At 32.0% G+C, this 12,375-nt stretch overlaps 1 pseudogene; it reads right to left on the bottom strand.

Annotated features, from left to right (window-relative positions):
• Window positions 1-2,763: 2,763 nt before the first annotated feature.
• Window positions 2,764-12,240, bottom strand: LOC134706775 (caspase-3-like; annotated as a pseudogene).
• Between the last annotated feature and the right edge of the window lie 135 nt (window positions 12,241-12,375).

Below are 12,375 nucleotides of genomic sequence, written 5' to 3'. Positions count from 1 at the left end.
AGCTACTGGCTAGCTGTTCTGCCGACCTGTCTATATGTCAACCTGCTGACCTGTTGACATATGCAGACATGCTGACTCAATAATCCAATCATTGGATAACAATTATATATATGATGACCTGTTGACATGTCTACTTGCTGTTTTGTAAGGTTAGTTTGTAAGTGTCTGAGTGATGATATGTTATCGATCCCCCGACTTGTAGAGACCTGCTTAATCAATAATGCAATTGTTGGAGACCAAATATTTATAAGTTGACCTGTCAACCCGCTGAATTGCCTACATGCTGCTCTATAGTGTAAGGGTAAGTTTTAGGGTAAGGGTAAGGATTAAGGTCAGGGTATTGCCGATACGGGGAACTACGTATATTTACAAGATTGGCAAGATCATCCATGTTGAATCAAAGCTTTGTGTGTCTTGCATAAATCAGCTCTCATAATTTCTGGTTCTTTTAAACGAAGCCTAACTTATGTTATATAATCCCACGAAAGGCAATCGTGCATCAGATCAATCACATACTTGTCTGAATTGGAAGAGGATAATTTTACACGTAGCTGTAGGAACACAAGATATGAGCAGTCTTCAGTGAGGCATATAGCATACACACATCAGCATAAAACATTATACAAAAGTTGATCTCAAATGAAGTTCCTTTTTTGTTAAGTCCTCTTTTAAATTTAAAGATCTTTACGTGTTAGGTTGTTAGATCTTTTTATTAGCTTTCAATTTGTTTGGGTATGAGCGTTCCAGAAGAATGTAAATTCAGAAAATATCATCAGTTGCAAAAAACAGTCATCAAGAGTTATTTGTTTGCAGCTTATGGTTTTGCAATATTAATAAAATTGAGAATGGAAATGGGAAATGTGTCAACGACAACAACCAGACCATAGAGCAGACAACAACAGAAGGCAACCAATGGATTTTCAAGTCAAAATCGAAAGCGTACATAAAAGACTGCATGTATACAAGTAGTCTGTGAATTTGAAAACCAGAACAGAACAGAACAGAAAGGAAAAGTTAAGTATAATAGTTATGATGAAAATTAAAGCGGTTCGTTAGTTTCTTTTGAGATATATAACGAGTAAGTGACATGCGTGATTTAGTATGTAGCATATGCATTTAAGATTGTAAAGATCTTGACTTCCCGTGAAGGCCTAGCACAGTCGGTCAGGTTATTTATATGAAGAAACTAAGGATGAGTAAATCGAACAGTTTACGAAGAATTTTAGCATTTTATAAACATTAATCGGAAATTGTTATGCTGCCTGTTGTGATTTTTTGACTGAGTGTCGATAAACAAAGCGGTATAAGGGGAGTCTTATCATATTGTCAGACCCAGTTCCTCTCTTTTTTGAGTCGTGCAGTTCCTTTAGGTTTTTTTGGTGAACTTGTATCCATCTTATTGATTCATTGAATTTAGAGATTGGTAAATTACTGGTGTCTATTTTATTTTGTATGACCAGTGTTTAATGTTAATTGTGCATAGTTAAAAAAGGAAAAAACAGTGACTAATTTATTAATTAAGAAAAATATACAAAATGATGATATTCATTAACAACTCAATGTAAGTATATTGTAAAATGTAATCTGTGCATGATAAACTAAAGAAAAACACTGAATAATAATAGAATAGGTGATAAATATATACACAATACTTTTATGTACTAAAATCTCAATCTTAGAAAATATAAAAAATAGTATTGGGATTTTCAAAATTATCATAGTTATGCAATCATTACAGTGTACGAAAATATATGCCATAATTGAGCTCAAAATACTGTTTTCTACTTTTTAAACCTCTCTGGATGCTTACTTGAATGGCTTACCAATTTTGCTAATTTGGACTTGTAATGTCTTATATAGATATCAACAAAATATTCCTAATAACTGTTTTATGATATCAGTGTTAGAATTTGAAATTTACATCAAACCTTAAAAAACATACTACTAAATGTGCCATTCCATTATGTTGTAAACACACAAAAAGTAAAATAAAAAAAATAAAAATTATGGGCTATACATTTTCTCCAAATGTCTAAGAGTTAAACAGTAAAAAGATTATCAAATGTTTGAGATAACAACATTAAATAATGTGTAGAAAAAAAGCTAAAAAAGATGATGTCAATATATGAAATAAATGTTCTGAACTTTCAACTGAAATATATTTTTTAATCAAAATGCATCAAGTCTTTTTAAAAACATATTTTGTATAAGTATGGTCGGACGTTAATAGTAATATTAGTATATTATCTCAATAATAATTAAGAAGCTTAATATATAACTGAAATATTTTACCGTTTTTTTTACAAAAAAAACGTAACTATACCATTTACATTTGACAATTTGAATTTTGAAATTAAATAAAATCGATACTCATTAGATAAACAATTGAATAATTTACAATTTTTTTATTATACAAAAATATTTGATCAAAGCATTTTGTTTGGTCCGAATTCAAAATGTATATGCGTCGATAAAATGAACAATCATTTGTTTCACTTTGCCCAACGGTTTGAAAATTTAACAGGTGTTAGTTTGTTTACTTCTTTATCTCATTTTTTGACGACATTTTTTTTTATAATTTGAATATTTTATTGTCACTAAAAATTCACTATAATTTAAACAAACATATCAGCGTTTGATAAAAAAAAAATATCTGATGACATTTTAAAATTGCTCATTTCAATTCCATATGTATATAATATCTGCTCCATCAGGAACACAATTTAACAATTGCAATGAGTATTCTGTTTAACTGTCAAACATTTATTGTTTTAAAACCAATTTTTTGGTAAGATGTGAAATAAAACAAGGCATCTGAGTAACACCACACCTTGGAATCTTTGGTTGATATCCGATTCCAACTTTTCGATTTACTCTGGTCAATATCTTATAGAAATCTTCACCTGCCTTTATGTGACGTAGTTCTTCTGTCAGATGGTTCACAAATGGAGTTCCCTTTTCTGTGCTTCTGTATGACCCATAACCTGTTTAAAAATATGTTTCGTTATAAATGACAATAACTCATATTTCGGTTTCTTTTTGTTCTTCTTTTTTTCTCTATAAAGAAATTTTGAAAAGAATCTAACATGGCTTCACGATGGTTTTCAATGAACAACAATCAAATTGAATTACAGAAACCAAAGACATCCACTTAATTACAAACTGCAGATTTAGTACGGATATATTAAGGATGAGGTTAAATACTGTGTTTGAGTGGTGAACCTTACCATTAGCTCGGATAGTTGTGTAATAACACACTATCAAACCTAAGTATAAAAATCAAGCAATTGGAAATGTCCCGTGTAGAATATGGTTTGCTTATCAGAATGGTATGAAGCACAAACACAATCACATCTAATACATAAATAGGTACCGATGTAAGATTATTATCAGTTTCTGAACGCTACTTTAAAGCCAGGTACTTAAAAAACACTAGTGTATTCACTAAATCTAGCTTTATTTTGCAAATGTATAACAAATTTTACTCAACTACAGCCAATGTATTACATGTTACTGACTTGGGACTAGCATAGGAAGATTTTATATATGATTTAGCTTTAGCAATACTAATATACAATATGAAACTGTCATCATAATTATATAACACTCACCAGGGGAAGAAGAGTACACTGCTAAGAAATCTGCTTCATTAGGTATACGCATTGGTACTCCATACGATTTGTTATAATCATAATATTCAGCTATGCCATCAGCCTGGTTTGGATCTCGTACTACTCTCACGTTTACACCACGCCCAGTTCCTTGTCCTCTACATGCCTGTAATCAAAATAACACAATACATTGATAATACAAAGTGCACAATGAATATACTTTTTCACTATTAAGCTTTCAATTATAATGGTTCTGTCCAGCACTCCTTTAACTCATGTGAATACAAATTCATACCATTAATCTTATTTAATTGATGTTTGCCAAACCTTGATAATACACAATGAATATACTATTTCACTATTAAGCTTTCAACTGAAATGCTTCTGTCCAGCACTCCTTTTACTCATGTGAGTAAAAATTCATACCATTCATCTTATTTAATTGATATCATATACAAGGTGCTTGTAAAATAATATAATTCTTAAAAACAATAACCCATTATATCAGGAAACACTTGTACGTACCTCATATAGAGTACAATATATATGAAAAGATTCAAATCTTTAATTATCTCACCTGGAAAATGAAAATCTTTGGCTTCAAAATAAGTTCTGGACAGTTTTCTGCATTGAAGAAGGACATCACTTTTTTTTATCTTGACATATTTATCTGTCATACACACAGTGTCCTCATCCCCATGTGTCAGTATAGCTACAACGAGGCAGCCAGTTTTCTCTAACTGTTTGCTGTCGTTTTTTACTACAAACATAAATATACATATCAACTAAGCCTTTAAACAAATTTTATTTTGCTACCAAGTTAAGATTTCAAACACAGTGACCCGTTTAAAATATCGATTTGACATTGACATAACTAGAATATGGACTTTTGCAGAACTTCTGTTTTGAAAATCGGAATTCCATAGAGTACATTTTTTTTCTAATGGAGATTGAAACACACCAAATAATCAAACCAACTGTATTATGTTTGAAACTCGTTCCCTTTGCTTTCGTAAATAAGTAATACATACCGATGTCTTATTTCTTGAAAATATATTTCCACGAGTCAGTGTCAAGAGCTAACAGTTTTTATACAAATGACCACGTAAATCCAGTAATTAATATCATCAAACAATTAACATCAAAGTATTTTTAAATGGTGACACGACGTGTACTAGGAGAGATGAGTTCCATTTTGGTTTGACCTTTCTTAATATCAAGGTGTAATGCCACCATTGATTTTCCCCTGTTAGTCTTTGTTAAATTTGCACTTTTCAAAAAAATGTGCAGAATTTATCTTTGTTTCAAATAAAGAAATACCTGGCATGAGTAAAGTTTTATCCTGTCCAGTTCTATAGAAAAAGTTTCATATAACATTTCATTGCATATAAGAAAAAAAACCATCATTGGAAGTTAACCAATCAAATTTCTCCCCTTATTCTATCTGTGTACAAGGTTTAGTCACCATGTAACCTCAAGAATACAAAATTTTCTATAGAAATCACAAATAAAAACTAATGGTGATTTGAAATACCCAAGACATATGTTTATGACACAGAAATAGTTTTACTGCAATAAAATGTAGGATTAATTACATACAACGGTCAAATTCAAGGCAAGATTTCTTTAGACCTACTTTTGTATACAACCGGATGTGATGTACCCTGATTTGATGGTATTACACCTCAACGTGTGTTTCAAAACACTTATCCTACCCTCATGACAAATATGTTGTTGTCCCTGCAGATAAAGCCCCAAACAACATCGTTTGTGTGTGTAAAACTCCTTACATTAACTGCTGGATAAACGAATTAGGTATTGACAATTCACTTGGAAACCCAACATAATTATACACTCACGACACTTACGAAAGAGAAAATCCTGGATAATCACAGGTCAGTTCTATGTTTCTTTGGAATTTCAACCAAAGATGATGAAATGGATCTTCCATCACTGTATTAGATACCTAAACTGCATAAGTGTCCTTACAAACAACGTTATATTGCTGGGTATTTCAAGTGCTCCACGAAACCTCTTTCTAAATTAGTAACATCTATTTGATCAGCAATCAAAGACGGGCTTTAAAGTTCTTTTGTGAAACTGCCTATTCTAGAGGTGGCGTGAATCAGATGTGGATACTTTAAAATTACAAAAATCTTTTAGAGTACATACAATTTTACGCTCTTTTATCTCATAATTGTATGAAAACATTGGAATTTTCTACACTTTATACAAGTATTCCACATTCCAAACTAAAAGATAAATTGAAAGAGTTGGTATTGCTTTGTTTCATAAAAAAAGAATGGCCAACGAAGATACAAGTATCTTGTCTTGGGAAGGGATAAATCCTCCTTTGTAAAGGATCACTCTGATTCAAACAAAAAATTCTCTGAAAATGACATTATCAAGATGCTTGATTTCTTGATTGACAACATATTTGTTACGTTCGGGGGACTTGTTTTTCAACAGACTATCGGCATTCCAATGGGAACGAATTGTGTCCTCTTCTTGCCGATTTGTTTCTTTTGTATTATGATCCTGACTTCATACAGGAATTCCTTAGGAAGAAAGATAAGAAGTTAGCAATATCCTTTAACTCTACTTTCCGCTAAATAGATGATGTTCTATCACTAACTAATTAAAAATTTGGTGACAATGTCGAATGCATCTATCCCATTGAACTAGAGAAAAAGAATACAACAGATACATTCGGCCTCATATCTTGACTTAAATCTAGAAATTGACAATGAGGGGCGATTGAAAACAAAATTTTACGGCAAAAGTGATCAATTGTCAACTTTTCATTTCTAAGTAGCAACATTCCAGCAGCACCTGCATACGGTGTATATATCTCCCAATTGATACGACATTCCCGTGCTTTCATTTCCTATCACGATTTTCTTTATAGAGGGTTTTTGCTCACAAGGAAGCTATTGAATCAAGAGTTCCACAATGGTTAAGTTGAAATCATCTCTTCATAAATTTTACTTACGCCATCACGAGTTGGTTGACCGTTATGGAATAACCGTTTCACAAATGATATCAGAATGTTCCTTACGTCGTAACAACAATCCCCTGCCCTTTCATGAATGAGACCTACCGAATTAGACTATTTACCGAATTTGTTATAACATAAGCAACATGACGGGTGTCACATGTGGAGCACCGGAGATCACCCCTAGTTTTTTGGTGGGGTTCGTGTTGTTCATTCTTTGGTTTTCTGTGTTGTGTGTGTCGTGTGTGCTTTTGTTTGTCTGTTTGTCCTTTTCATTTTTAGCCATGGCGTTGTCAGTTTGTTTTCGATTTGTGAGTTTGACTGTCCCTCTGGTACCTTTCATCCCTCTTTTACTATATAAAAAAGTAGACCGGAAGTAATTACCAGATATACAACCATCCACCAGAGTTCAAATGACGTGGAAATAAGCACTTATAGGTCACTGTAAGGCCTTCAATTATACGAAAAAAAGCTATACCGTATACATGGCGATACAAGGCTCGATACAAAACATTTGAAAACATTTAAACGAGAAAAACTAACGGCATAAAATGGCCTTATTTTAAGATTATAATTTACATAGCACATATATGAGAGAATTAAAACAACCACTGAATAAGAGGCTTCGAACAACCAACAACTGGAATACAGACCTCTGACTTTAACAGGCACATAAACAATGTAACGGGAGAATAAAAATAATTCTTGAGCCCCCAATAGTGGATGGAAAGAACAAAAATTAATAAGTTAACAAACAAAAGATCGATGTGATATAAATCCTTTAGGCTTAGCAGTTGCTTTCAATTTATTTTTGTGCACTTCATGCTGCAAATGAATTATATATATTCAAAACAGAACATTCATGAATAATACATCTTTAAAAAAAAGTCTTACTATCTTTAAATTTCTCTTCCATTTCATCGAATGAGGCATCAGTTAAGAGGTCAGTTTCGAAACCAAGTTCCAGGAAACTTTGGAACAAGGACGAAGAATCCACATTACTTCCTTTTCGATCAGGTAAATTCAAATCACTCTCGAACGTTACGTTGTCGATTACTACTGCCGTTACAGAACTGATTGCATAGTTTGCTTGCTTCAAATGACTTTTTGATATGTTAGCTGATCCAGAGTTGCTATAAAAAGAAATTCATTTCAAGTTAATAGAATAATTTTATTGTAATGGAATGGTATATTACTTGTGTTTAGTGTTTCCTTTTAATAGTTAATAATTCTTAACCTAATGATGATTTTCGTAAATAAAGTCTCTTACATGAAAATAGAAGAGAAAGAGTAAAACAAATTAAGCAATATTTTTTTGCCAGTTTGATTCTGTTTTACAAGTGGCAAGTGTTTGGTTTTATTTGAGAACAAAACTGTCATTTCCAGGGTGTGTTTAAGTGCAAACATTAATAAGCGTTCGAAATACATAGTACGATTTAATCAATGAAATTTTGATGAAATTGTGGTTCATATAGAATGAGAGAGTGTATATACACATTTGAAAAAAGTATATTCGTCAAAGTAAGAACCTTTCGATTTCACGAGTAATGGGAACTGATTTTGTATTTTCTTCTCCTTTATAATGACTAGCATCCTTTTCGTCTTGATTTGCCATTTCTATAAAAAAAAGAAAAGAAGAATAAAATCACTAAAAAACTGAACTCAGAGGAAAATCAAATGGGAAAGTCCCTAAACACATGGCAAAATCAAATGAAAAAACACATCTTAAATGATATAGAAGGGTAGACTAAAACTTGCATATATTTAACATAAGTCTCATCACAGATCTATATTAAGGACTATGATTTACACCAACTTTCTCTAAATAGTTATAAAGACCTATATGTTTCAAATGCATATAGTTGTAAATTTTCAAATTCAAATATGGTTAAACCCTCTCTGAGGAAAATTTGTAGAGTAGAACTTGTCGTTGATTATATTTCTATTTTTAAATGTCGTAGTTAAAAGATAAGATAGCTGCTTATTCAAAATGGTATTCATACTCTAAGTCGAGGAAAATCAACCAATTGACAAACAAATTGTACAAATACACATTATAGAAAACTCAAGACTAAGTAGGTATGATATAGTATATGATGTACTGTAGTACGCCGCTAGATTAAAACTGACGTGGAAAGGTAACACACGGCCAGCAAAAGCTCTATTTTTGTAGAGCTTAGGTGGTCGTGTGGTCTAGCGGGACGGCTGCAGTGCAGGCGATTTGGTGTCACGATATCACAGTAGCATGAGTTCGAATCCCGGCGAGGGAAGAACCAAAAATTTGCAAAAGCAAATTTACAGATCTAACATTGTTGGGTTGATGTATAGACGAGTTGTATATATATATATATGTGTACTAAAGAAATATTGACACCGAATGTTTGTGGCACAACATCCTGTCCACAAGTTAACAATTTTTTTTTTTTTTTTCTTTTTTTTTTTTCTTTTTTTTTTCTTTTCTGTGACGTATTAAATTTATAATAAGATCCATTTTGTTACAACCTGTGATCAATTTTATTTGGCAATCGCAAATGGCAGTCAGCAGGGTTAAAGAACATCAGTTGTTCGACCTGTTAGTCAAATGCGTTTTGTTTAAATATACTTTTTCACTCTTTTGGTCTTTTGGAAAATGTTGTTTGTGCTGTTTTTAGACCCTTCTACAACGAAATTTGTTTGACATGCACACGTATAAAAATTGCGGTTTTTATCCAACGCAGTCATAGGTTTGAACGTAGTTTTCAATTTAGACTCGTTTATATTTTTTGTTTGGGCATGTATCATATTTTCCCTCCGGTTTATATGATCCGTTCATCCTATATATTGACTCTTAAAATTCAAGAGTTAATCTAAAAATGAGGGTACTTTCTCTAAAAATGAGGGTGCTTTTTATATGGCCTTCCAAATACCGTTTCGATCCCTAACATCACTGAAGAGACATTTATTGTCGAAATCCGGATATGGTGTTCTAAAGAAATATTGACACCGAATGTTTGTGGCACAACATCCTGTCCACAAGTTAACAATTTTTTTTTCTTTCTGTGACGTATTAAATTTATAATAAGATCCATTTTGTTACAACCTGTGATCAATTTTATTTGGCAATCGCCAATGGCAGTCAGCAGGGTTAAAGAACATCAGTTGTTCGACCTGTTAGTCAAATGCGTTTTGTTTAAATATACTTTTTCACTCTTTTGGTCTTTTGGAAAATGTTGTTTGTGCTGTTTTTAGACCCTTCTACAACGAAATTTGTTTGACATGCACACGTATAAAAATTGCGGTTTTTATCCAACGCAGTCATAGGTTTGAACGTAGTTTTCAATTTAGACTCGTTTATATATATATAATTACACTAGTAATTTTGGGGCCCTTTATAGCTTGTTGTTCGGTGTGAGCCAAGGCTCCGTGTTGAAGGCCGTACTTTAACCTATAATGGTTTAATTTTTAAATTGTTATTTGGATGGAGAGTTGTCTCATTGGCACTCACACCACATCTTCCTATATCTATATATATATAAAACGTCTGAATAATAGTCAACGATTTTCCCAACGAGGGCGCTGGATCATTACAAGTAACGATACATGTACACAATAAAATAAATTATATAAACGCCTAAAAAGTGTACATAACAACACCAATAACACAAAAAGGAACTATAAATGTAATTATTTATAAATATTTCGGATAACAGATATCCTTCATCAGTATATATGATTGTGATGTTGAATGAATCAATTATCAGTCTACTTAGATTAAGCTGTTACAATCTTGAAGTTTATACAATTAAAAAGGTCAAACCGAACAGAAGGTAAGACGCTTGCACAGTTCTAAAAATGTGTTAAACACGACATAGGTTATATGACTATTTACATCAGAGAGTTCAAATATATTCTCTAAATAAAAATGATGTTACAAGAAAGATTGCGTCAGTAAGGATTCCAAATAAACAGCAGTGAACGGTCTAAATTTGTCAATATTTCAGATTTGACAACGGTAGTATAGTTACATTAGAGTCTGCTATGTTTAAACGCAATTGAGGGATGGAAACATATTTACAGATTTGTATTGCGAGCCCACAGACAAACATCAATATCTGTCTCCTTTAAGTTCTCATTTTTATTTAGAGAATATATTCGAACCCATGCTACTGTGATATCATGACACCAAATCGCCTGCACAGCAGCCGTCCCGCTAGACAACACGATATATATTTGTTTAGGGGCCAGCTGAAGGACGCCTCCGGGTGTGGGAATTTCTCGCTGCATTGAAGACCTGTTGGTGACCTTCTGCTGTTGTCTGTTCTATGGTCGGGTTGGTTTCTCTTTGACACATTCCGAATTTCATTGTCAATTTTAAGATATACTGATATGATATATTTTACGATGATGCATCAATAACCTTATAGACATTTAACCATTCAAAAACAAACACGCGAAAGAAATTTTGTTTCAAATATTATTATTACGAGCCCAGCCAAAGTTGTAAGGATAATTTGACTATTAAACTACTTTTGTATATTAATTTATTTTTTGAATAATGTTTTTATCAACATTTTGAAATTGTCTAGTATAAACTTCACTTAAAAAGTTGTCTTTCGTTTTATATATATAGTAGTACTTAATTTAACTAGATCGTGTAAATAAATATATACGCGTACAGACTTGCAGCTATAATTCTTACATATATCCCGATAATCAAGTTGTCTTCATATTGATATTTTAAAATATACATCTGATAAAGTTTTGTTTTCAACTGACCCTCATTGTCAATTTATTGATATAATTCAAAATATGACTTAGACTTAACTGCGTCTGTTGTATCCTTTCTCTTCAGTTCGATGAAATAGATTCGTTCAAAATAGTTACAAACATACCAAATTCCAAGGTATACACATAAAAGTTGATAAAACTTACAAAATCGATCTAGATCACCCTATACAGCGAGTGACACATAACTCTTATATTCTTGAATTGGTACAGACATTTTCCAAAGCAAATACTGTGTTAAACTTGGTATCTAAGAGAGTAACGTAAGCCGAGTAAACGCCATTGCTGTGTTTGTATTTGGCAAATTTTTTCAGATTTTTAGTTCTAAATGCTTTCAGACTTTTTTTTTATTAGAGCTTCACTGGTGAGTCTTTAGCAGACGAAATGCGAGTATGATTTATAAGTTTTTGATTGTGTTATCTTTTCTTAACCCTATTCTTGTGTGATGGTTGTTTACAATTCCTTTTTTGACAAAATTGGTTTGGTAATCAACCCAAACTGTCTTAATTACTATCATTTACGCTGAATAGTTAAAGATTTATACCAGTGCGTTGGAACTTATATATACACTTTTAAACTTTTATAGTTTATTAGCAAGGAAGATTACAAATGTGAGATAATAACATTTAAAAAAAGATCATATACTACACTTATAAAGGCTATTACATTTTTAGAGACGACCTATGCTAAACAAGGAAATAAATAAAATGACATTCGTACTATTTTTTATTATTGATATTTACCTTTAGTTTTCTGTTATCTAACAAAGTATAGAAATGTTTACAAGGACATCTTACTTCCACTTAAGGTACAAATCATTGACCGATTTAATGATTTGTTTCAAAAGTTCACTACTCATATGTGTCACATGTCCCTTAATTTTAAAACAAGACATACATAATTTTATTCATACCTGCATAACAAATATCGATTACTTCTACCGGGAAATAGATATGACGATAAACTTAAAAATAAAATTAGTAGGTCACAAGTTTTAGACTTTAA

The sequence above is a fragment of the Mytilus trossulus genome, chromosome 1 (assembly GCF_036588685.1).
Source record: "Mytilus trossulus isolate FHL-02 chromosome 1, PNRI_Mtr1.1.1.hap1, whole genome shotgun sequence".
In the NCBI taxonomy this organism is placed as follows: Eukaryota; Metazoa; Mollusca; class Bivalvia; order Mytilida; family Mytilidae; genus Mytilus; species Mytilus trossulus.
The sequence above is the reverse complement of the archived record's forward strand: the minus strand, read 5'-3'. Positions and strand labels throughout refer to the sequence as shown.